Source organism: Panthera onca, chromosome A3 (genome assembly GCF_046562875.1).
Source record: "Panthera onca isolate mPanOnc1 chromosome A3, mPanOnc1 haplotype 2, whole genome shotgun sequence".
NCBI lineage: Eukaryota > Metazoa > Chordata > Mammalia > Carnivora > Felidae > Panthera > Panthera onca.
In genome coordinates this window covers 139,673,569-139,697,473 of record NC_138341.1, presented here as the reverse complement: position 1 = coordinate 139,697,473, position 23,905 = coordinate 139,673,569, and the positions used below count along the sequence as shown (strand labels likewise).

At 60.6% G+C, this 23,905-nt stretch overlaps 1 protein-coding gene across 3 annotated transcripts in view; it reads left to right on the top strand.

Annotated features, from left to right (window-relative positions):
- The first annotated feature begins 6,886 nt into the window (after positions 1–6,886).
- ZBTB46 (zinc finger and BTB domain containing 46) overlaps positions 6,887–23,905 on the top strand; it is a 62,818-nt gene continuing 45,799 nt past the window's right edge. The window contains exons 1-2 of one of the 3 annotated variants that reach the window (XM_078443851.2): positions 6,889–7,114; positions 12,517–12,931. The gene's annotated coding sequence lies outside the window, so the exon portion shown is untranslated. Of the gene's footprint in view, positions 7,115–12,516; positions 12,932–23,905 lie in introns of all 3 variants that reach the window. The other 2 variants (XM_060622381.3, XM_060622367.3) reach the window with 2 other exon arrangements.

Sequence of the window (23,905 nt, the reverse complement as noted above, 5' to 3'; positions counted from 1 at the left end):
CAGTCCAAACTCTCCCCAGGGTTTACCGTTTTCCCCGTGCGTGTCCTCTGTCCCGAGACCCCGCCCGGGATACCGCGCACGGAGAGCGGTCCCGTCTCCCCACTCTGGGCGGTGACGCTGCCTCACGCCGCCCCCGGTCTGCGTGGCCCGGACAGGTCTGAGGGGCACCGGCCGGGTGCTTCGTGGACCGCCCTCGAATCGGGGCTCGTCCGAGGCGTTTCCTCACGATTCCACCACCTTATGAGTTCTGGGGAGGAATACGACAGAGGCGAGCGCCCTTGTCGTCCCGCCGCGCCCGGGGTGCCTGGCGTCCCCCGACGCCCCCGACGGCGTTCGCCCGTCGCCCGGTGAAGGCACTGCCTGCGGGGCTCCCCACAGTAAAGTCCCTCGCTGTCCCTTTCTCCATCCCCTCGTTCGGAAGGGGTCCCCCGGGCCCAGTCCACCCTCACGGCGCGCGTGTGGGTTCGCCCACCTCCCGGAGGGGACACCCACACGACCACTCGGGGTCCGGGAAGATCCGTCTCCCACACGTAGCTCTCCGTCGCCGGGTGTCTGTGCTCCAGGGTCCCGGCTTCTCGCCTCGTGTGCGGGCCCGGCACCGGCTTGACTTGCCGCCGGTCGGACCTGGCTCTGGCTGTCTTCCTTGTCACCCCCGCGTCCCTCTGTCGGTTCCGGAGCACTTGTGTCTGGCAAGACCTGCTCCGCGCACGCTCAGCCTGCGGTTCCCACGCCGGCCCGGGCATCAGCCGCTTCTCCCAGATGCCCTCTTCCCAGGTCCCCACTGTCACCAGACACGCTCTCACCGATCTCTCTCTCTCTCTCTCTCTCTCTCAGAAGTTTTCTCTTATTTGTTTTGGGGGGGGGGGGTGGAGAGAGAGAATCCGAAGCAGGCCGCACGCTGTGGGCACCGAGCCCGATGTGGGGCTCAAACTCACGAACGACGAGGTCGCGACCTGCGCCGAGGCCAAGAGTTAACCAACCGAGCCGCCAGGCGCCCCGCTCTTGCCGGGCTCTTGCCGGAGTGTTATCGCCTGGCTTCCTCCCACAACCCAGGGGTTCTGGCTCGCTCTCCAGACGGAGCACCGCTGGCGTGCGGGAGGCTCCGTGCGCTCCGCGAACGTTGCCCGACAGGTGAATGAGGGAGGGGGGCGTGGGGGCCGGGGGCTGCCACTGCTCAGGGTTGCGGCCTCTCCACGGCCAGCACGCGGACTCAGAAGACACTCCTCCAGCGGGAGTGGAGAGGCACGCACTTGGCCCCGGAGGGTAGAGCCCTTCGTCCGGCAGGCCCCGGGCGGGGGGCGGGGGGTGGGGGGACCCTCGGCCGCCTCTGTTTCCTCCTCCTCCCGGCCGCTAGCCCAGGAGGGCCAGGTGACCCTGGGCGAAGACGCCCTCGCCGCCCCCACGGGGCACAGAGTAGGCGCTCAGGAAGGGGGCCCTCGTCTCCTCCTTTCCGGCTAGGACAGAACCCGGCCAGGCCGCGGCTGACATGGCTCCCCAGTGCCTCCCCCACCGCGTCCTGGCCTCGCAGCTCCTGGATGGGACACCGGGGAGGGCCAGGTGTCCCTTTCACCTGCCGTGACTATCTGCCGCCATCGCCGGCCTTTGCAACGTGAGCCTCGGTGGCCGTGGCCCTAGGGAGCAGCTGCGTTCCTCCGGTGGAGACTGAGGCGCCCGGCCCCCTTGCCCTGCTCCAGAGCTGACTGGCTGGTTCCCCGAGGCTGGGTTTCCAGAGCCCGGCTGAGATGGAATTTCAGCCCCAAGCCCGCACCCGCAGCGGGTAGCGCTGCCTCCTGGCTCAGCCGGGCAGGGACCAGCTCACGGACGCCGCTTGCCGTGGCCCCCGGGGAGCAAGGGCTGTGGAAACCCCATGGGGGGTGGGGATCAGGGAAGCATCCCTGGAGGACAGGATGCCACCACGGGGACCCCAGGATGAGTAGGGGACAGGAGGTAAAAGGAAGAGGAGGGACAGAAAGACGAAGGACTGGGCCCGCAGAGGTGGCCGGGGGTCAGATGATAAGGGGACCTGGGCTGGTGTAGGGCGCTGGGGTGGTAACACGGGAGGGAGCCCAGTGCTACCCCTCTGAGCTCAGGCTGGCTTTGGACAGCGGAGAGCCAAGAACTGGGCCCACCTGGGTCTGGGGAAGGCTGGTGGCCCCCAGAGACAGACCTGGGGGGAGAGGGAGGCAAAATGCCCTCTGACCGTTGCCAGGCCAGGGCAAAGTCGGTGGTCAGGCCGAGCCGTCCCCGACCCCCTGAGGACAGGCCCCAGCACTCCCCACAGTCCCCTGGGGCTGCCCAGGCCACACCCCAGCTGCCGTCCCACCCCTGTGCTGGCCTGGCCGTGCAGCTGGCACTGAGGGTGGTAGCTGTGCTCTGTCTCTCCCCCCCCCCCCACTTCTGTTCCATTCTCTTCCCGCCCTTTCCCCTCTGCCTGCCAGGCCCTTGGCCCCCAGACGCGTCTCCAGCTTTCTGTTCTCTGACACCAGCTCCTCCCGGGGAACACAGCAGGTGTGGCCCAGCCTCGGTCCCGGAGGGCAGGTCTGGGAGCACGGCCCCTGTGCTGGGGCCTGAGGGTGCTGGTGGGAGCGGCGGCTCAGGAAGGAAGGGTGCTGGCGGTTGTCAGCGGCACTTCGGAGGGACGGCTGGGGGTGAGCGCTTGGAACGGAGACGGGGCGGCAGTTGGCGGTGGCAGCTGGACGGGCAGTTGGGGCTTGGCAGGGGCGCCGGCCCGGAGGACAGCTGGGGTGGGGCGGCCGTGGGGTTGGCAGGTAGCCCCTGGCCCCGAGCGACTCTGGAGGGTGGTCTCGGGGAGGCCCAGCAGGAGAGCAGGGCCAGCTGGCCACAGACGTGGGCGGGGCGGTGCCGTGCTGCAGCCTGGAGCCGCCTCGCCTCGGCCGGTCCCCCCCCCCCCCCCCCCGGGGTGACGTGCAGGGGCGGGTCCTGCGGGGCAGCCCCAGCATCCTCAGGCCCGCCCTGCCCTCGGCCCCTCTGCCTCCCGGGTCGGGTCCTGCTTCCAGCAGGGGCTGGGAGAGGGCAGGGGCAGGTTCCGGGCAGCTCCCCGGGAGGGGGCAGGACTCCCAGGGCTGTTGCCATGGGGATGGCAGAGCAACACCACCGGTTGGAGAATAAACAGACAAGTTCTCCGACTGAAGTCAGCTCAGAAAACCCAGCTGGGGGAGCACGGGGGTGGGGACGCTGCCTGGGGGAAGGTGGGGTGGTGGTGAGGGCCTGGCAAGGGGGGGGAACACGGGGGCTCCGGAAGGAAGGTGCGGGGGATGTCTGCTGCTCCTCCTGTCTTTCCCACAGCTCCCCCTGGGCTATGCCGCACGGGAGCAAGCCCGTGGGAGGCAGGGCCCTGCTCCCGTGGTGGCATCAGAGCACCTGGCATGAGGCTGGACCCCTGCCAGCTGCTCTGCCCTCCTGAAGCCACGCCGTGGGGGTGGAGGACAGGGCGGGGGCTGGCCGAACACCTGGTGCAGGGGGCAGCGCCAGGACCTCATGGGGACCCTGCCGAGCCGAGTCTGTCCTTCAAAGGTCCGAGGGCGGGGGCAGCATGTTTTGGGGGGACTGCCATCAGCAAGCACATCTGTGGGCCCGACTGCCTTCTAGCACTTTGGCCCTCAAGCCCCCTACCCTGGCCTGCCGCTGCTCATTCTTTCCAGGCCCCCAGACTGTCACAAGCCTTGACACGTCTCTTGGGCAGGCTGCTGACAAGCTCACACATGTGGCTAGGGGTGAATTTCCAGAATGACCAGCTTGCAATGACCAGGGAGTGCAGAGCCTCAACCATCCGCCTTTCTTTCTTTCTTTCTTTCTTTCTTTCTTTCTTTCTTTCTTTCTCTCTTTCTTCCTTCCTTCCTTCCTTCCTTCCTTCCTTTCTTTCTTTCAAGTTTGTTTGTTTGTTTGTTTATTGAAGGTGGGGGCAGAGAGAGAGAGGGAGACAGAATCCCAAGCAGGCTCTGAGATGTCACCACAGAGCCCGATGCGGGGCTGGAACCCACAAACCGTGAGATCGTGATCTGAGCAGAAACCGAGTTGGATGCTTAACTGACTGCGCCACCCAGGTGCCCCCCGACCAGCCATTTCTTAACCTGTCTCGTCTACCAGCTTAGCTAGGGCAGGGACCACATTCAGCTCACCAGTGCTCTCAGGCACCGTATCCCCTGCACCCTCTCAGACACCTGTCTGCGAGACACTGACCCCGAAGTGCTGCTGAGGTCGTACCCTTGGTCCTCACCTGTTCCCAGAGCTGCTTCCACGGTGAAGCTGCCCTCAGAAAGGCCATCTGTTCGCAGACAGTGAGAGGCCAGCTGATTGTCAGGTAGCAGGTACCGCCTAGAGTCAGTGCCACGCCTCAGCAGTGAGGGGCAGGGCACGTCATCTGCACGGATGTCCGGGGGATCCAAGGAAGAGAGGAGGCTTTGCAACCCAGCCTGGCATCTGCCCACTGTGAATCCAATCCTGGCAGCAGCTTAGCCGACACTGGGCACTGATGAATGTGGGGTCCCTGGGGCCATGCAGCTAGTATCTCCCCATCGAAGCAGATGCGCCGATGTGGCTCCAAGGAGTCCAGCTACGTGATCCCCTTTTTCTCCTGGCTCTGCTGAGAGGCCACAGCTGTTGCTGTTGGCTGTTTGTTTCTTTGTGTGTGTGTGAATATAAAGGGGTTATTAGTTCACAGAACAATAACCATCTGGAGGTAGCAGGCTTCAGGTATGGCTTGATCAAGCATCGCTGGGACTGTTCTCGCTTCTGCCTTTTTGGTGTTATCGGCTTCCTCTTCAGGCTGCTTGCCCTTCTGTTAGTTCTTGGAGCAGAAAAGATGGGACTTTCAGTCCCATCGCTGGAATGCAGGAGACAGGTAACCTTGAGGCAGGGTAGGGGAGTGGTGGAGAGAGAGGGGCTTATTCCAGAACTCAGCAAGCCTTTCTGTCGGGAGCAGAAGCCCTGGGCTGTGATGGGCTCTGGTCCTGGTGAGACAAGGGCTCGGTTCTTGCGGGCAGGCCTGCTGAGCAACGACTGAGCACCACTGTGTGCTCTGACTGAGGTAGGCTTTGCAGCTCTCATTCCCGCACCCACAGTGGAGGTGACAACTCCGCAAGGCTGTTCTCTTTGCAGAGTGTCTTAGGGGACTGAGACATCTCGGGAGAGACTGGGCTCCCCGAGAGGAGGGCAGGCACCAGGGGTCTGGTCCTCATCCGTTTGGCCCCCTTTCCACCGTGGGCTACACGGGTGCTCTAGGCAGGCAGGTGGGGAGACTCCTGCCGACAGCGCCCCCTGTCCTCTCAAAGGGAGGAGGCAGGTGACCCGCTGGACTCTCCCGGGGGCCTAGGGGCACCCGCTTCTTCCCAGGGCCACTGTGTCCAACCTTCACTTCCTGGCTGAGGAAACTGGGGCCTGCTGTTCCAGACCAGGAGGATGTGACTGCGAGGGTCCTCCACAGAAAGGCTTGGGAGGGGGCTCGCGGGCCGGCAGCGCCAGACCAGGCAGCGGGAAGGGAGTGCGGTGAGGGTGTCTGCACAGCCATTTCCAGGCGCCGGCTAGAAGTGAGGGAGTGTCCGGGCCTTTCATCGCTGGCTGCCAGACCGCGGCTCGCCCTTGTGCACTCAAGGAGAATTTCCCCCGCCGCCTGCCCTCCCGCTGCAGCCCAGTGAATGCCTCCTCACACATCCTGAGAAAGCATCCATAATGGCCCGCCGCCTCCCACCTCCCGAGGAATTCCGCGGCGCTCGGCCCCGGCCCCGGCCCCGCAGGGAGGCAGGGCGCAGACGGCCCGCGCAGCCTCGCCATTGGATGGCCGGGTCGTGCTCCACTCCTCTGCGCGGCTGGCTAGCCACAGGCTCACCTCCCTTCCCACCGCCGCGCCCGCGGGAGGAAGCGAGGTGGCCTTTGCCCCCGCACAGGCCAGCCAGGAATGTGGGGCCACGCTTCCCATTCAGCCCGCCCGAGGGCTCGGCTCGACGACAGCGGGGGCGAGAAGGGAGGCGCAGGGCCCATCCCGGGCAGCACGACTCCAGGTCGTGGAGGGGGGTGAGGGGGCCGGCTGCCCCAGGCGGCCTGTTTCCCCGCTCCTTCGCCCCTTCCCCGGGGGCCGCACCCGCGCGGGACGCACGACGCGGCGGGAAGGACCCTGCGCGCGCAGCCGCCGGCGCTCCTAAGTTGGCCGAACCCAAGCCCCCGGGGGCGGGGGCCGTCGCGTGGCCCGCGCCCCGAGGTGCCCCTCTCCCCGGGAGCGCCGAGGTCCCCCGACGGCGCGAGCGCGCGGCCACAGGCCCTCTCCAGCCGCGCGCCCCAGCGCCGCCGCGACAGCGCTTTCTCTCCGCACCGCGCGAGGTCCGCACCGCCTCCTGAGCAGGCGGGGAAGTCGCGAAGTTTGCGAGACGCGCGCGGCGGGACTGCGCATCGGGTCGTGGGGACAGCCTGTGGCCCGGGGACCCGCGCGCCCCCGAGGAAGAGGCGCGTGGGCCGCGCCGGGGAGGAAGGGGCGGGGGGGGGGAGGGCCCTAGTCCCCGAGCCCCATCTCCCGCCGCGGTGCTCGGCCCGCCGCTCGGCCTCCCGCGGGCACCCGCACCGGCGCTCCGAGACCCCCACGCCGCGCCGCCCCCGCCCCCCGCCAACCCAGGGGAGGGGGCTTCCCACAATGCCCAGCGAGCTCCAGCCCGCACTTCCGCTGTCCGGCCGCCCACGGGGCGGGCGGGGGGGGCCCGGAGGAGCCGACCCCCGCCGCGGCCCCCTCCCGCCCCGCGGCGCCGAGCCCGGGGCCCAGCGAGGGGCGGGGCCGGCGGCCGGGCCGGCGGGGGCGGGGCCCGGGGCGGTGGCCGCGGCCCGGGCGCCGCTCGGGCCAATCAGCAGCGGCCGGGCGCGCGCCGGGGGGCGGGGTCAGGGTCCGCAGGCGGGGCGCGCGCGCGGGCGGCGGGGGCCGCGGGGTTGGAGCGGGCGCGGGGGCGCGCGCCGGCCTGACGGACGGACGGACGGACAGACGGACGGAGCAGCCGAGGCGAGCGCGCAGCTCGGACCCGCCCGGACGCAGCGCTCGCCTGGCGGCGGCGGCGATCACCGGCGCCGGTCCGGCGGCCGCGGCGCCCGCCCTCGCCCGCGCCCCATGGGGTCACAGGTAAGCGGCGCCGGCTCATTGTCCGCGCGGCCGGGCCGGCGCATCGCGGCCGGGCCCGGCCAGGGCCGCTCCGAGGCCGGGCAGCTCCGAGCCGGGGCGCGCCCCCGCCGCCTGCTGCCCCGCGCCCCACTGCGCCCCGCCCCGCGGGGGCGCCCTCCTGGCGGCGATCGGCGCGCCCCGGCTGCGGCTTCGGGGGCGGCGGCGGCGACGACCCAGCCCGGCCCCCGCCGATCCTGAAGCTCGGGCGGCTCGGGGCGGGGCGGGCGGGGGCGGTGCGGGGTCCCCGCGGGGCTGCGCGCGGAGGCGGCGGCGGCGGCGGGGCTGCCCGGCGCCCCTCGCCCTCCGCGCTTCCTGCCGCTGCCGCCGCGATCCCTCCCCCGTCACCTCCAAAAGGGGAATTTTCCAGCTGGTAATTTCTGCTGCGTCAACGCCCGGCCCCAGGAGGCAGCCCAGGGGCGTCCTGGCGCCCCCCGCCCGCGCCGTCCCGCGCGCCCCCCGCCCGCGCCGCCGAGCCGCACCCGGACCCGCCCGCGCCGAGTTTGCCAAGAGTCGGAACTGCGGGAGGTGGGCGCAGGAGGGTCCCCGCGCCCCACCAGGCCTTTGGGGTCATTGTCTCCCCCTGACGCCGGCCACCGGCCTCGTCTCCATTTTAATTGCTGGATGAACCAGGGCGCAGGGGCCTCGGGGCCGGGTGGCCAGAGGAGCGCGGAGGAGACGGGGCGCGCGGAGCGGCCAGGGGCGCGCGGAGCGGACGGGGCGCGCGGAGGGAGCCGGGTCCGCCGCGAGCGGTGTCTTTGTTTCTCCGTAAATAGACATGTCAGTTTCACAGGGTAGCACGAGTCACTGTCTGACAACTCAATCCGATGGCAAATGGGGAATTTTCTGCGCCAGGAGGAGGGCTGTGGCTAGTTGGGGTTCCCCTGGCCCCGGTAACAAATTTATTATTTGTAGGTGTAACGGACCACGCACAATAGGGCTGGACCGAGGAGCCTGGGTACAAGCCACAAGGGGTAAAGAACAGATATTTTCTGACACCGAGAAATATAAACAAAAGAAAGTTTGACTGAGATTCACAGCGAATTTCCTCGCGCTTCCCGTGCTACAATCTCAGCTACGCATTTGTGGAGGATTACGGTGGCAAGATTGTTATCAGCATTGTTTAAAGAAATGCTAATTAGGCGACGCGTTTTGCAAACTGCTGGGCGAGGACACCTGTGCACGGAGTGCTCGCGTGCAGCTTAATCGGGTCAGTTGTAGAATCTTTCCTGTTGGATTTATTATCAAAGCTAACTTTCCGTGTGGGTAACAGACTTGTGGATTCACTGTGTGGCTGGCCCGCTCGCTGCCTGTACAAGGCAATATTTCCACTCTGCAGGAATGGAAAATAGCTCGTTCCTCAGAGAGAAATTTAGAGGAGGGTTTTTCACATGAATAATGAAGTAAACAGTAGTATTTTATCATACTGGAGTCCTTTCATTTGGTTTATTTTATGGTAGTTTTAGATATTTTGCACTGAAAACTGGGGTGCCTTGTTATTCCAGAAAGAATTAAGTGAATGATAGGCATGCTGAGGCAGAAGTTACTGAGATCTAAGCCCTGTGTCCCCTATAAAGTTAGTTGTCCTCTTCATAGTCTCTGCTGAAGGAGGGACGGGGGTGGTTGTTGTGAGTTTTCTTTAGAAGATAGTGGAAGGTCCTCACTTTGGGCCTTTCCTGGAGACCAGCCTTAGGGAAGGCATTTTATTAAGCCTCTCGTTGACGTCATCTTGGACATAAGAGTTTCGTTTTGATGAGACCATTTCTGTTCAGGTTTGCCTGTTTTCTCTCTGAAAATGCCTCGTTCCTGTGCTCAGACCCCGGTGATGTCCACCTTCTGGGGCTCAGGTGACTGCCGCCTAGAGGGGCACCACCCTCTTTGACGGTCTGTGTCCCCACTCAGTTATCCAGGGCCCGGTGATTCCCTAACCCCGGTGACACCCGTGCTCCTCCGTCACACATGAGCACAGAAAGGGCAACACAGACCCCTGGAAAGGGCAAGATCACTCCTGGTTTAGAGGAAATGCTTAGGCCTGACGCCCTTTTGCTGTCAGAGGGTGTGTTATTTACAAACATGTTACACGAAATTAAGTTTTAAGAGAGTGAACTTTCCAACGTTATCCGTATGTGGGGCTTTTCAAATTAAAAGAAATTGGGCCACACTGTCCCTGTGGTATGTGTTTCTGGGACAGCTGTGTGGCCCTCCTGCTTTGTTCTCTACCAGAGGTCTTGGACCAGCCTGTACGAGCTGAGGAGACCCACTTAGTGCACGGTGCTTAGAAGAGCGCCCGGTCACCTGAGCTAATTCCTTCCTTTGCTGACACGCCATGTGCCCAGGTGCCTTCTTGGCTGCTGTGTTAAGGTGAGGGGAAGGTTCTAGAAGCCTCCGTCCCTCCTGTCCTCCTCACACCTTGCAGCACAGCACCTGCCACGGCAGTCCATTCTGGGAGTTGGCATTCCTTCCTGACCCATGTTCTCATAAAAATATAGGCTTTTGGGGCGCCTGGGGGGCTCAGTCAGTTAAGCGTCTGACTTCAGCTCAGGTCATGATCTCACCGTTCGTGGGTTTGAGCCCCGTGTCGGGGTCTGTGCTGACAACTCAGAGCCTTGAGCCTGCTTCGGATTTTGTGTCTCCCTTTCTCTCTCTGCCCCTCCCCCCATTGATTCTCATTCTCTCTCTCTCTCTCTCTCTCTCTCTCTCAAAAATAAATAAACATTAAAAAAATGCATAGACTTTTTATTTCCTCTGACCTAACGTAATTTACCTTAAAGTCTGTTGAGTGATGGCACATTGCCCAGAATTCCCCTGTGTATCTGTCCCCTCCCCTGATAAAACATTGCTACCAGTTTCCTTTAGTGGGCTGGCTGCTAAGAACGAGTGGATGATTAAAAATCTCTGTTGAGGCCACGAGGCTGATTTAAGTGTTTGAAATACTGTGTCATCCTGATTGTGGTTCTGATGCCTTCGGCCCCCAGCTCTGGCTGTGCGTGGCCTGTATGGCTGGGCCTCACGCCATGAGGTTAGGGAAGGGTTCCCTCTTTTCTGCCATTCCGGCCTGAACACTTTGCGTCTTACATGTGCAGACCCAGGCTTTGTGTTTTGGTTTGCTAGTGATGGCAGAATGTGGCCTGGGATGTTATTTGTAGATGAAAAAGTCATGGAAGACAGAGATAACCTTTCCTAACAAACTAGAAAGTTTTTCTGTTAAAGGGTAAAAAGAAACCAGGCCAGTTAAATTTGATCCTAGTATGATTTATCCAAAGTTTTCTGTTAAATTTCTTATCAATAATGCTATTTAAGTCATATTCAGATTTAAAAATTACTGGGTATTTTAAAACATCATTATTTGGACTTAAAACTCGCGAAGGTAGGTATTTTAGACTAGAAAAGTGAGAAATAATGTTCACGCAGTTTTGAACTTTGTGTGTTGACAGGTGTGCTTTTGAGTCACATTAGAGAGACACTCCCAAAGTTTCTTCTTTTTTTTAATGTTTACTTATTTATTTTGAGAGAGAGAGAGGGATTGGGAGTGGGAGGGGCAGAGAGAGAGAGGGAGACAGAAAATCCCCAGCAGGCTCCGGGCTCTGACCTGTCAGCACACAGCCTGACTCGGGGCTTGAACCCATGAATCTGTGAGATCGTGACCTGAGCTGAAACCGGGAGTCTGATGCTGGACGTACTGAGCCACCCAAGTGCCCCTGGCCCTGTTTGAATCTTAAAAACGTTTCTTTTCTCATCCCATCCCATTTAAAGTAGTAAAACTTCTTTTTTTTTTTTTTTTTTTTTTTTTAATGTTTACTTATTTTTGAGAGAGACAGTAACAGAGCATGAGGAGGGGAGGGACAGAGATAGAGGGAGACACAATCTGAACCAGGCTCCGAGCCTGATGCGGGGCTCAAACTCACAAGCTGTGACCTAAGCTGAAGTCAGATGCTTAACCGACTGAGCCACCCAGGTGCCCCTAAAGTAGTAAAGCTTCTGAGTGCCATTATCCTTTTATTTCAGAAGCTTTAAGTCCGCTTAGGAAATTTTGAGAGAGGCAGAAATTACTCAGTTTCATTTAGAGACAGAGAACACGCTGGTACAGAAGGTAGCAGCTGGCCCAGGGTCACCCACAGGTTCACGGGCACACAGGCCCTCCTCAGAGGCAGACCGGCTGCAGGCCTGGCGGCGGCCCCGTGCCCCACGAGGAGCCTGCCCACACCTTGTCGGGTCAGACGCTCCCCTTCCCGGTGGGTCTGATGCATAGACCCACCCCGCATGCCCTCGTTGCCCCGGGGAGGGGGTGGGGCGCTGGGGCCCGGCAGGTGCCGCCTCAGGCCCTGGGGTTGAGTGTCTCTGGCTCCCCGCCCTCGTGCTTCTCCACGCGTGTGCAGGGAGGTCGGCACCGCCCGGTGTTTCCCAGATGGCGCGTTTGGGCCTGGGCCCCGGACCCTGGAGGCTGCGGGTCTGGGCGGGCCTGAGCCCGGGGCCCGTGGCCGGAGTCCCAGGGCTCCCGGGTGGCGGCCTTGTGCGTTCTCCTCCTGCTGCCAGAGAGCTCCTTGGTATGCGGGCCGCTTCCGGCGCGGCCTCCGGCAGACGGCAGGATATTTGCGGCGCATTGGGACTCTGGGGACTCAGCCGGGTGCCCCTTCCCTCACAGGCGCCCTGCCCTCCGGGCCCTGCGGTGGCGGCTGGTGCGAGCTCTTCATGCTCCCCGTTTGGGTGCCACTCCGTCCTGCTTCCTCCATCCGCTTCTGAGTCGCTAGAGGTGGCGCTTTTCCTGTGCGACCTTCTGAGATGAGAGAGAGTTGGGGATGGGAGTCCTTGCAGACTGGACTCGCAGTTGCTGAGCGCTTGGGGCCGGCCGCAGGGTGTTTTCCGTAACCACGCAGAGGTGCCCGTGCTGCGATTATTTGTCAAGAGAGCCCGAAGGAGTCAGGACGTGCAAGGGCGCTCGGGTGGGCACTGGACAAGGCCCTCGCCTGAAGCCAGGGGGACGTTTCTGAGTCATGTCGCCCCGTGCAGTTCGGTAATTCCACTCAGCTTGTCACAGACTATCTTTCCGTTTTTGCTCTTGGTCGTACGTGGGCAACTTTGGAAGTGGAAGTTCACAGGCCTTTCCGCGGGGATGTGGTGGTTTTCCATCGCCTGTGGCGATACAGAAACACGTTTCTATATCGTTTCGTTGTTTTTGTTTCATTTTGTGTGAAGGCTTTTTTTCCTCCAACCTCAGAGTAGTTTGAAGAACTTTTCAGAGCTCCTTAGCAGACACTGTGCACTGGGGCAGTAACCACACATCTGTGTGGCCCACCGGGAGGCCGAACAAAGTGATTTTTAATACTGAGTAGGCTCGGCTTTCTCATTTTCTTTTCTTGTCTTGGCAGAATGAGACCAGAACAAGGAGTGAAAAGGTGACACTGTCTTTGGCCGCCCCTTTGAATTAAAGTTGGCGGAGCATTCAGCTCTTCATCTTGGGGTCGTGAGTTCGAGCCCCATGTTGGGTGTAGAGGCTACTTAAATGGATAAATACACTTAAGAAAAAGAGAGAGAAAAGTTGGTTTGACACTTGCCCGCCGAACTTGATTGGGCAATGTAGTGAACATCTGAGGAGTGGATAGGTGGTCTTCTGAACCTGTTGGCGTCTCCTCTGCTCTGGCTTCCGGACTGCCGGTGCTGCTTTGCTGTCTTCGGCACGGTGGAGACCCAGCTGGCCTTGCTGATGGGGCAGAGGGCGGCTGGCGAGGTTGCCCGCAGTACTGCAGAGTTCTCCCGATGGAGAGAGCCACGAGTATTTCCAAGGTGTGTGTGTGCACTCGGGGCCTGAGGAGCAGGTTGGGAAGGGGTCAGCACTGAGAAGCACGCCTTCACTGTGTCCAGCACAGAGGTCGGGGGCTCGGTCAGAGGCCAGATGTGTCTTGCCGTCTTCTCTCCTGGGACCAGTAGGCATGCCGTCCTTGCGCAGGGAGAGCGGACGGAGCACCAGCACGGCAGCCTCCCGGTGCACTGCCCACACCTGCTCAAGATCATTCACAATCCTCTTACTTTTTACTTAAGCCGATCTTTGTCTTGTTTTAAGCAAGAATATCCACGAAATTGTGCGTTTGATGTCGGTTACCCTTTTTGGGTGCCCACTAAAGCGAGCACGTGACTCTCAGTGCAGACACAGGTTTGTCCAGGAGCTGTTCTGGAGCTGCCCTTGGTGTTGCTGTGGTGTGCGGGCCACCCCTGGGGGTCCACCCTTCTCTGCACAGCTGCCTTCCGCTCTGTGCCTCCAGAGCAGCCCACACACCACACCTCACTCGTCACTCAGAAGGGCGCGTGCTGCGCTCTCCCCTTGTCTCCGCCCACAGCCCACGGGAAAGGTCTGGTGCTTCCACCCAGCGGCAGGGGCAAGGGCCACCGAGCTGTTGAACGGCCACCCCTGCCTGGGTTCTGGGTTCTGAACGCCGGCACCTTTGCCGCGTGGCTTTCCTGGGTGAAGGGGCGGACTGTATCGTGGTTCTCACCTTGGAGCCCCTCGGACAGCTTCAAAAAGATGCATCTCCCAGCTCTGCTGCACACCACTGACTTGGATGGGGTGCGTGTTGGCGCATGGGACACACAGGAGGTGCAGAACCACTCACGCCCCATCTCATCCGGCCTTTGTGATCATCTGACTGGGAGCAGTGCTCTGAGTTAGGTTGCTGTTGTATGAGTTTCCGGGACTGTCGTGACAGAACACCACAGACCTGGTTTCTATACAATGGAGATTCATTCTCTCACGGTTCTGGAGACCAGGAGCCCCAAATCAGAATGTGCGCAGGGCCACACTGTCTGCAAAGGCTGCAGGGGAGGACCCATCTGTTGGCAATCCTGGGTGCTCCTTGGCCTCTGGATGCATCATGCCAATCTCTTCTGTGTGTTCTCATGGTCTCCTCCCCTTTGTGTCTAGATTTCCTTCTTACTTTGTTTTATTTATTTTTTGTTAAAATTTTGTAATGTTTATTTATTTTTGAGACACGGAGAGAGAACAAGCTGGGGAGGGGCAGAAAGAGAGGGGAATGGAGGGTCCCAAGCAGGTTCTGCGCTGTCAGCACCAAGCCCCACGTAGGGATCAAACTCACAAACTGCGAGATCATGATTTGAGCCGAAGTCAGATGCTTAACTAGCTGAGCCCCTTAAAATTTTTTTTTAAGTAATCTGTATACCCAACTTGGGGCTTGAACTCATGACCCCGAGACCAAGAGTCACATGCCCCTCCAACTGAGCCTGCCAGCTGCTCCTGAATTTCCTTATTCTTTTAAAACAATTTTTTAATGTTTTTTTAATGTCTTATTTATTTCTGAGAGCGGGGAGGGGCAGAGAGAGGGAGACACAGAATCTAAAGCAGGCTCCAGGCTCTGAGCTGTCAGCACAGAGCCCGACATGGGGCTTAACCCACGAACCACGAGCCAAAGTCATACTTAACTGACTGAGCCACCCAGGCTCCCTGGGATTTCCTTATTCTTAAGAGGGTATCAGTTACGTTGAATCAACGTCTGCTATGATGACCTCACCTTAACTTGATTAGATCTGCGAAGACCCTGTTTCCAAACAAGGTCACATTCACAGGACTGGGGGGGGGGGGGTGGTGGTGGTGGTTAGGCCTGAACGTGTGGGACGTGATTTACCGTAGCTTGTATTTGCACGTTTGCACGTGTGCTTCTCAATCCTGCGTTAGTGAAGGTTCTCCGGTTGCCAGGCATCACCTCTCCAGCCGCTGGTCCCTGGATGGCACAGCAGAGGTGGCCTGTGCAGCAGGCCCAGCCCCATGCCTGCCACATGCAGGGCTCTCAGCTGCCAGCGAGGCCCTTGCTTTGCTGAAGTGCATGTCCTGAAGGGGAGGTGACAAAGACAGACAGACGGGCCTCTGAGACACAGATGGTGACCCCTTCCCCGGACAGGTGCCCGGGGAGGCTACCGGGACCAGGTTCTTCTGGGTGGTGGTGAGTAGGGCAGAGTGAAGGGTAATCAGTGGGGCTGGGGGTGGGGGGTAGTCTGCTGCTGCTGCAGAGAAAGTGCTGGATGCACGTGTGCCCTGTGTGTGCCCCGGTGGACGCACGTGTGTCCTGTGTGTGCCCTGTGGATGCACGTATGCCCTGTGTGTGCCCCGATGGACGCACGTGTGCCCTGTGTGTGCCCGGTGTGTGCCCCGATCGACGCACGTGTGCCCTGTGTGTGCCCCGATGGACGCACGTGTGGCCTGTGTGTGTCCTGCGGATGCACGTGTGCCCTGTGTGTGCCCCGATGGATGCACGTGTGCCCTGTGTGTGCCCTGATGGGTGCACGTGTGCCCTGTGTGTGCCCCGGTGGAAGCACGTGTGCCCTGTGTGTGCCCCGGTGGACGCACGTGTGGCCTGTGTGTGCCCTGCGGATACACGTGTGCCCTGTGTGCCCTGGTGGACGCACGTGTGCCCTGTGTGTGCCCGGTGGATGCACGTGTGCCCTGTGTGTGCCCCGGTGGATGCACGTGTGCCCTGTGTGTGCCCCGATGGACGCACGTGTGGCCTGTGTATGCCCTGCGGATGCACGTGTGCCCTGTGTGTGCCCCGGTGCACGCACGTGTGCCCTGTGTGTGCCCCGATGGGTGCATGTGTGGCCTGTGTGTGCCCCGGTGGACGCACGTGTGCCCTGTGTGTGCCCCGATGGACGCACGTGTGGCCTGTGTGTGCCCCGGTGGACGCACGTGTGCCCTGTGTGTGCCCCGATGGATGCACGTGTGCCCTGCGTGTGCCCCGATGGACGCACTTGTGCCCTGTGTGTGCCCGGTGGACGCATGTGTGCCCTGTGGACACACGTGTGCCCTGTGTGTGCCCCGATGGACGCACGTGTGGCCTGTGTGTGCCCTGCGGATGCACGTGTGCCCTGTGTGTGCCCCGGTGGACGCACGTGTGCCCTGTGTGTGCCCCGATGGATGCACGTGTGCCCTGTGTGTGCCCCGATGGGTGCACGTGTGCCCTGTGTGTGCCCTAATGGATGCACGTGTGCCCTGTGTGTGCCCTGCGGAAGCACGTGTGCCCTGTGTGTGCCTTGCAGATGCACGTGTGCCCTGTGTGTGCCCTGATGGACGCACGTGTGCCCTGTTTGTGCCCCGGTGGACGCACGTGTGCCCTGTGTGTGCCCCGATGGATGCACGTGTGCCCTGATGGATGCACGTGTGCCCTGTGTGTGCCCTGGTGGATGCACGTGTGCCCTGTGTGTGCCCTGGTGGATGTACGTGTGCCCTGTGTGTGCCCCGATGGACACACGTGCCCTGTGTGTGCCCCGGTGGATGCACATGTGCCCTACAGACACACGTGTGCCCTGCGTGTGCCCTGATGGGTGCATGTGTGCCCTGTGTGTGCCCTGCGGAAGCACGTGTGCCCTGTGTGTGCCCCAGTGGATGCACGTGTGCCCTGCATGTGCCCTGCAGAAGCACGTGTGCCCTGCAGATGCACGTGTGCCCTGTGTGTGCCCTGCGGAAGCACGTGTGCCCTGTGTGTGCCCTGCAGATGCACATGTGCCCTGTGTGTGCCCTGTGGAAACACGTGTGCCCTGTGTGTGTCCCAATGGGTGCACGTGTGCCCGGTGTGTGCCCTGCGGACGCACGTGTGCCCTGTGTGTGCCCTGTGGACGCACGTGTGCCTTGTGTGTGCCCCAATGGATGCACGTGTGCCCTGTGTGTGCCCCGATGGGTGCACGTGTGCCCTGTGTGTGCCCTGCAGATGCACGTGTGCCCAGCTGCCCCACCAGGTCATAGCCAGGCAGCGAGTGAGGCTGGTGGCACCGTTTCAGGACGGGTTTAGCGCTTCCCGTAAGATACACGGGAAAGCAAAGGAGCAGCTGTTGAAACGCAGTCTTTGAAATGGAGAAAACTCGGTCTTGTGCTAAAGAAAACGTGGAGCTGAGGGCATCGTCGTGCCCTGAAGTGGCCGTGAGAGCAGGAGTGTTGTGGGGACGTGGACGAGGCTGTTGTGGTTTAGTGATGTACTGTCCACGCTCACAAAGGCGCGGTCCCTCAAACACTGACCCCGCGCTCGCCAGGAGGTTCGGAGGTCGTTTAATGAGCCAGGAGCTCCGCTCGCCAGGCAGGCCGCTGGGGGGTGGTTGCTGCTGTCACTTCTGTTCACGCTCGCTCGCGGTCCCCTGTGAGTGACGACCCAGAGAAGAGGGCCTGTGCCTGTGCAGCCCCAGAGCCGCGGCCTGCGGGTCCCATAGCACCTTAGAGTCTGTCTGCGTCTGCATCGCGGGATCACTTATTCTCCCTAAACTACAAGCTGTGTGGGCCCCACCGCGTGATTCTTACTGACCCGGGACGTTTTCGAACACGTACAGAACTGGCGTAAACGTCCTTGTCACGCAGCCGCACTGGTTCCCATTTCGCTGGTGTCCCTCAGCGTCTTGCTCTGGGCCGCGGGCTGGGTGGGGTTAGGGTGCTCTGCGGGCCCCGTTTCCCTGTAAGGGCTGTGCTGTGGGGCGGCCGTGCCGGCCTGGATCCGGGTTCCCCTTGGGCTGTTGTGTCCTCGCTGTCGGTGGCTTCGATGGCACTTGCGGTGGCGCCTCGGGGACCTCATTCACGTTTATCTTACACCGTTTGTTGGTTGAAGATCGGAGCTGTTGCTGTAGCTGCTTGCACCTGTGACCTTAAGGAGCCCCCCACTGGCCCCCGGGAGGGTCTGGGACCAGGCGCAAGGGGCCGTGTGCGTCGGGCAGAGCGTCTGCAGGAATGATGTCCACATCAGAGGGCTCAACTCATCATATCTTAAAGCCCAGTAGTTTTTACGTTTTGGTGACTGCTTTTTTTTTTTTTAATTAAAAAATTTTAAATATTTATTTATTTTTGAGAGAGAGAGAGAGAAAGACAGAGTGCGAGCAGGGGAGGGGCAGAGAGAGAGGGAGACACAGAATCCGAAGCAGGCTCCAGGCTCTGAGCTGTCAGCACAGAGCCCGAGGCGGGGCTCGAACCCACAAACCATGAGATCATGACCTGAGCTGATGTCAGACGCTTAACCCACTGAGCCACCCAGGCACCCCTGGTGTCTGCTTTTAAAAACACGTGTGCTTTTGGGGCTCTGAGTTTGGAATTTTCCTGTTAGTGAGAAAGTTCTCCGCGTCAGCGGGTTGACTCCAGGCCTCAGTTTGCCGTTTGCAGGCCTTTCCTTTTGAATGTTTTAACGCGTGCTTCTCAGCTTGTTTGGAGCCGCACCCTGTTTTTGCCTTAGTTTTCTTCCCAGGTAAATGGTTTTGCCCACAGCCGACACTGGGTCGGAAGAGGAAGAGCTGGCCCGCCAGAGCCACGGGCGTGGACGAAGTCAGTGTGTGGCTGAGCCACGTGGGCTTGGTTCTCGAACTCCGGTCTCGTGAAGAAAACGTGGGGATTTTGGCGGAGCGGGGGGGAGCGCAGGGGGTGGGTTCATCCGTCGCTGTTCACGTGCTGCTTCCCAAGTGCTGTGAAGACGCGAAGGCCACAGCTTGGGTCCTGTGGCCTCTCTCCTCTGACACCAGCAGGCTTGGGGTCTGACGGGGCCTGGGGACGGCGGACGGCTCGCCCCTCGTGCTTGCAGGCCAGCGTGTGTGTCCTGCCACTCGTGTCATCCTGCTCAAGATCGTGGTGACAGACGTCACTTAGCCTCTGCCCTCTGTCCCGGACTGTCAGTCAGTGAAAGATGTCACCGCGTGTAAGGGAGCCGGCGAGGTGGTGGCACACGCCATCCCCTCTGTGTGAGCACAGAGGGAAATACTAGCAGGGAAGGTGACAGCTGTGCGGCCAGAGGGCCCACGGCCCAAGGAGGGTTTCCTTTTGTTCCTTCGAAGTCAGGCTTGGGGTCCCAGGGCTTTGGCAGCCACTCCACGCCAGGCAGTCGGGGGGGGGGGGCGGCAGGAGGGAGAAGTGTGTGTTCTCCTCCAGGGGGGACCCTGCCCCGTGGTGCTTGGAAGGTCCTAGAGGAGCCCGTGGCTCACATCGGCCCGGTTCTGGGGGCCAAGGAGGCAGACCGTCCTCGGTCCTGGTGGCAGGATCTGTGAAAGTCCCGCCCGGGCTCCACGGGGGCTCTCCCAGCCCAGGTGGGAGGGAAGAAAGGGAAACATGGGTTTCTCTCATATTTATGCTGCGTTCCTCCTCTGCAACGTTAATTTCGAACGGTTTCATCCTGCCCCATGCAAGTGTTTGGTCTTTGAGTTTCATAAATGAGCAACTTGCCATGGGGGGGGCGGGGAGGGGGGAGGGGATCTGAGCAGACGTCTTAGGTCCGTGGTCCCAGCTGTCACTTCTTTCCGTCAGTTTATTTGTTGTAAACTCCTGAGCACCAACATGAACAACCTTTCATTGTTCCTCTGAGTTGGGCCTTGTTCAGATTTAACGTCATGGTTTCCTTGGCTGCTTGGGCATTTCAGTAGTTTCTTACATCGTGGTATTATAAGTAGCATTAGCAACATCTTTGAGCAAGTCAGCATTTGGGGTCATTTCCTTGGGGTCGAATTTCCCAAAAGTAGAGTTACTGGCCGAAGACGTGTGTTTTGTCTCACCGTGTGCTACAGGCTGTGTTCCGGAAGGACCCGTGGCCTGCGGTTCTCTGGTTGCACGTGACCACCATCATTGGGTTTTTGTGAATTCGTGTTAATCTTTTCAGCTTCATTCATGCAGATTTTTTCTTTGAAATCTTTTCTCAGAGTCTAGTATGTTTCACCAGGTTTCTTCTAGGCTTTGCCCAGACACCTTTACAGGTTTAGCATTAAGTCACGGGGTTCACTTTGAGGCTGGCTGTGGGGCTCACCTAGCACCCCAGCCAAGACCGTCCTCCAGTTGTCACCCGCCTCGGGGCCCTCTGTAGTGGGCCTGGGGATAGGTATGCGGGGCGGGCTTGGTGACGAAGGTAGATGATGGCTGGCCTGTGTGGCCTCATTCCCGAGGGCTTTGTCATACAAGGGTACCTGGCACCCCTGACCCCATGCTGTAAGGGCAGGACCCCGCCCGCCCACTGGCTGCCCAGAGAGACAGCACCTTCAGTGCCTGCTTCCTGCAGCTGTGGTCACTGCCAGCAGGGCAGACCTGGAGACCCCTCGTGTCTCTGCCACGTGCCCCAGAGCCCTGAGTGGCCCCTGGTAAGTTCCCCTTGAGACCCAGGTCTTTCCTTGTGAATCGGGAGTTTCATTTCTTACCGTGCCTTGGGGCTGGTCCCAGCCCAGCACTTGACAGAGGGGCTTTCCCTGGGAGAGGCCATCTCCCTTACGTGTAGAGAGGGGGCACAGGGTGCCTGAAACCTCCCCTCCTCCCCCCAGTCCCAGCCCAGACCCTGCCCCTCCCACAGGGCTTCTGCCCCACGGCCTCGGACTCCTGGTGGGTCCAGGTGGCCCCCATGCTGGTGCCCACTGCTGGCCAGGGCGGCCCCGCCTTGACCTCCTGCCTTCATCACATGCCCCTGCCTTGGGCCCCTGCAGCCTGGCCTTTGCCCCCAGGCGGGCTCGGCTGGCCACTGATGGGGTTGCCAGGGACCAGGGTGATCTCTTTGTTGACGGCTCCGGGACTGGCTGTGTTGTTGATGTCCCTGTGAGTTAAGGAAGCTGAGCCATCACTGGGGGCCGAGCGGTCCTGGCTGCAGCTGCCCACCTGGTCTGCTTCCTGCTCTGGCGATGACCCTTCAGTCAGCAGCTGCCTGTGCGTCCTTCAGTCCGTCGTGTATTCAGCATGTAACGAGTGTTTACCTGGGAAAGGCCTGTGCTGTCTGCTACTAGTCTCAAAAGGTGACGGAGACGAGGCGATGATCAATGCTTGTGCCCTGCTCAGGGTGGTCCTGGCCCAGCTGGCCCAGCTTCGCATGCAGCGCCTGTTTTTAAAGCCTGTTTATTTATTTTGAGAGAGAGAAAGTGCGTGGTGGGGGAGGGGCAGAGAGCGAGGGAGAGAAAATCCCCAGCAGGCTCCAGGCTTTCAGCTCAGAGCCTGACTCGGGGCTCGAACCCACGAACTGTGAGATCGCGATGTGAGCTGAAATTAAGAACTGGGCGCTTCAGTGCCGGAGCCGCCGGGTACCCTGCCGGCAGCGCCTTCCGTGGACCAGAGGTGGCTCGTCTACGGCGGTTAATAGGAACGTGGCTGTGTGAACACGTGGGCTAGTACTTAATGTGAACAAACGTTGCAAAAAGTTTAAAACTGGTGTATCTGGTTCAGGGGTAGGTGGGCATTGTCTGAATTATTCTTACAACTTTCCCGTAAGTTGCAAAGTGTTTCAAAATGAAAAGTTGAATACGGCGGCACAAAGGGTTTCATCCCGGTGCGGAAGAGCAAGGTGTTGCCTTGATTTCATTTCGTATTTGGAGTCTGTTCCTGTCTTGATGCAGGGAGTGCAAGTGCTCGGTTAGCATTCCAAGTCACAGCGCGTCTCAGGCTTAAAGTTCACAGAAATAGTTTTTCTGCCTCGTGAAGCTGTTCAGCTTTCTTTTTAAGAAAAAAAGTCCAGGGGCGTCTGGGTGGCTCAGGCGGTCGAGTGGCCGACCCTTGATTTCGGCTCAGGTCATGATCTCGGGTTTGTGGGGTGGATCCCCTCTCGGGCTCTGTGCTGACAGTGCGGGATTCTCTCTCTCTCCCTCTCTCTGCCCCTCCCCTGCTCGTGCTGTTTCTCTCTCTCCCTCTTAAAACAAATTTAGTTGATGTGTAGGACTTTCATAACAAAGTACCACAAACTGGGGGCTTAAAACAACAGGAAAGTGGGGCCAGAGTTGCAGTCAGGTGTCCCAGGGCTGTGCTCCCTCCCTCTGAGGCTCTATGGAAGGGTCCTCCCTGCCCTGTGGTTCTCAGGGCTCCAGGCCCTGCATGGGCTGTGACCCCATGGCTCTGTCTCTGCCTTCAGATGGTCTCTCTCTGTGTTTGTGTCTAGATTTCCCATTTTTATAATGACACCAATACCACTGGGTTATGACCTCATCTTCATAAAATCTGCAAAGACCCTAGTTCCAAATAAGGTCACATTCACAGGTACTGGGGTTGGGGCTTCAACATGGCTGTTTCTGGGACGCGACTCACCCACAACAGCGAGTGGCCGCGTCCACCCCCGTCACACGAGTGCCGTCACGTCTGGAGCCATGTCACCTGGGCACTGATGGCTTGGAGCTGGGATGTCATGGAGCGTGTGGCTGGTCGGCTGCGGCCTTGCCGTCCACTCCCCCAGATCAGGGATTTGCCGTCTCCTACTTCTACGAGCGCTTCACGGGGGACGTTTGAAAAACACTTCTTGAGTTTAACACGTAAGATTTCAGTACTACAGGTTTAATGTGAAAAAGGCACCATAGTCATGTTGACCCAAGAGTGTGCTCAGAGATGTGTTCCTGTGCTCAGAGGCTGGTGCCCTGACTGGGGAGGAGCTCCTGGGAGCTTCCTGGAGGGGGAGGCAGCGTCTGGCGGCTGGAGGGGTTTGCCACCCCTCCTCTGCTCCGTGCAGAATTTGCCTTTGTAGACAAGGCCCGTTAAAACAGCACGTCAGTACTGCCCAGCGCCTCACGCGTTACCCGAAGGCGCTTAGCTGCCCTTAAGACCAAGTGTGGTTTAAAGAAGAGGCATCCGGAATAGGACCCCGGTCTAGCAGGAGGTGTCTGGGGGGAGGAGCGCAAAGAGCTGACCTCTTCCCCTTTCTCTCCCCCAGCCCACAACACAAATTCCCCCAGGCCAGCTTCCCAGCTGCGGAAGCAGAGAAACTGGAAGTCGGTCGGAGCTGCTGCACTCGCTCAGCCCTCAGGTGGATTCGGCAGGCGCGGGCCCTGCCTGCTTTGGCCTTTTTCTGAGGGCTCTCTCGAGACCCCTGACCCTGCTCAGGCCTTTTCCGTCCTCCCCCAGCCCCAGGGCCCGCTCCTGTGCACCAGAAGCTGAGTTAGGCCGTCCGGGGCTCCTGCTGAATCTCCCCTCCCCTTGGAGTGCTGGTCCCTGGGTCCCTGTCTTGGTGACTGCTGCCCCAGCCCTGAGGCCGAATCCTCCGCAGCCGGGCACTTGGCTGTCAGCTGGCTCCCGGCCTGTCGCCGGCACTGCCCGGGCTCCCCCTCGGACTCCAAAGGGTGGTGCCCTCACCACCTCTGTTGTGGGCCTCGCGTGCACTTTGAACCATCCAGAAACACAGAGGCTCGGCGTCTCTCGAGCTTCCGTGGCCGACTGGGTTCTTCTGCCCACATGATGTCGGGTGGGCCTGCGGCTCCCCGGCTGCTGGGCTGGAGTGGCCAGGCAGGTGGCTCAGTGGTCGGGTCAGGGCCCTGCTGGGGTGCCCTCTCCCTCCATATCACCTTAGCTCCTGTAGCCGCACAGACCTGCCCACCCAGAGAGGTGGGTGCCGTCAGCTCCTCGAGGCTCAGGCCAGGTCAGAGAGGGAGAGGCCGCCGAAGGCCCTGGACTCTCACGGGGGGCTTCTTCAGAGGCCACTGCGACCCTCTGAATGTGCGCTGCTCCCTTCCCCGCTGCCCGTGACTGGTTTGTGCCCACTCTGGGGAGCTGCCCCGGCCCAGCCCCTCCCCGTACCCGCACAGCACCTTCGCGCTGATCTAGAATCATCCTTGCTGTGACTCTGGTCTTGGTGGTGGTGCTGGGGCAGGGGGGGAGGGTCTCTGTGTAGGGAGTGGTGTCCTCAGACCTGGGTTGGCTCTATCACATCGGTGGTGCAGTGAGAGCCTGAATTCTGCTCCCACGGTTAGAAATTTGCTCAGACGGTCTTCAGTGGAAAGGGGGCACCTGAGCACAGGGGTGGGGGACCAGGGTGGGGGTGTGCCCGAGAGGGAAGTGACACCAAGGCAGGTACGGAGGCC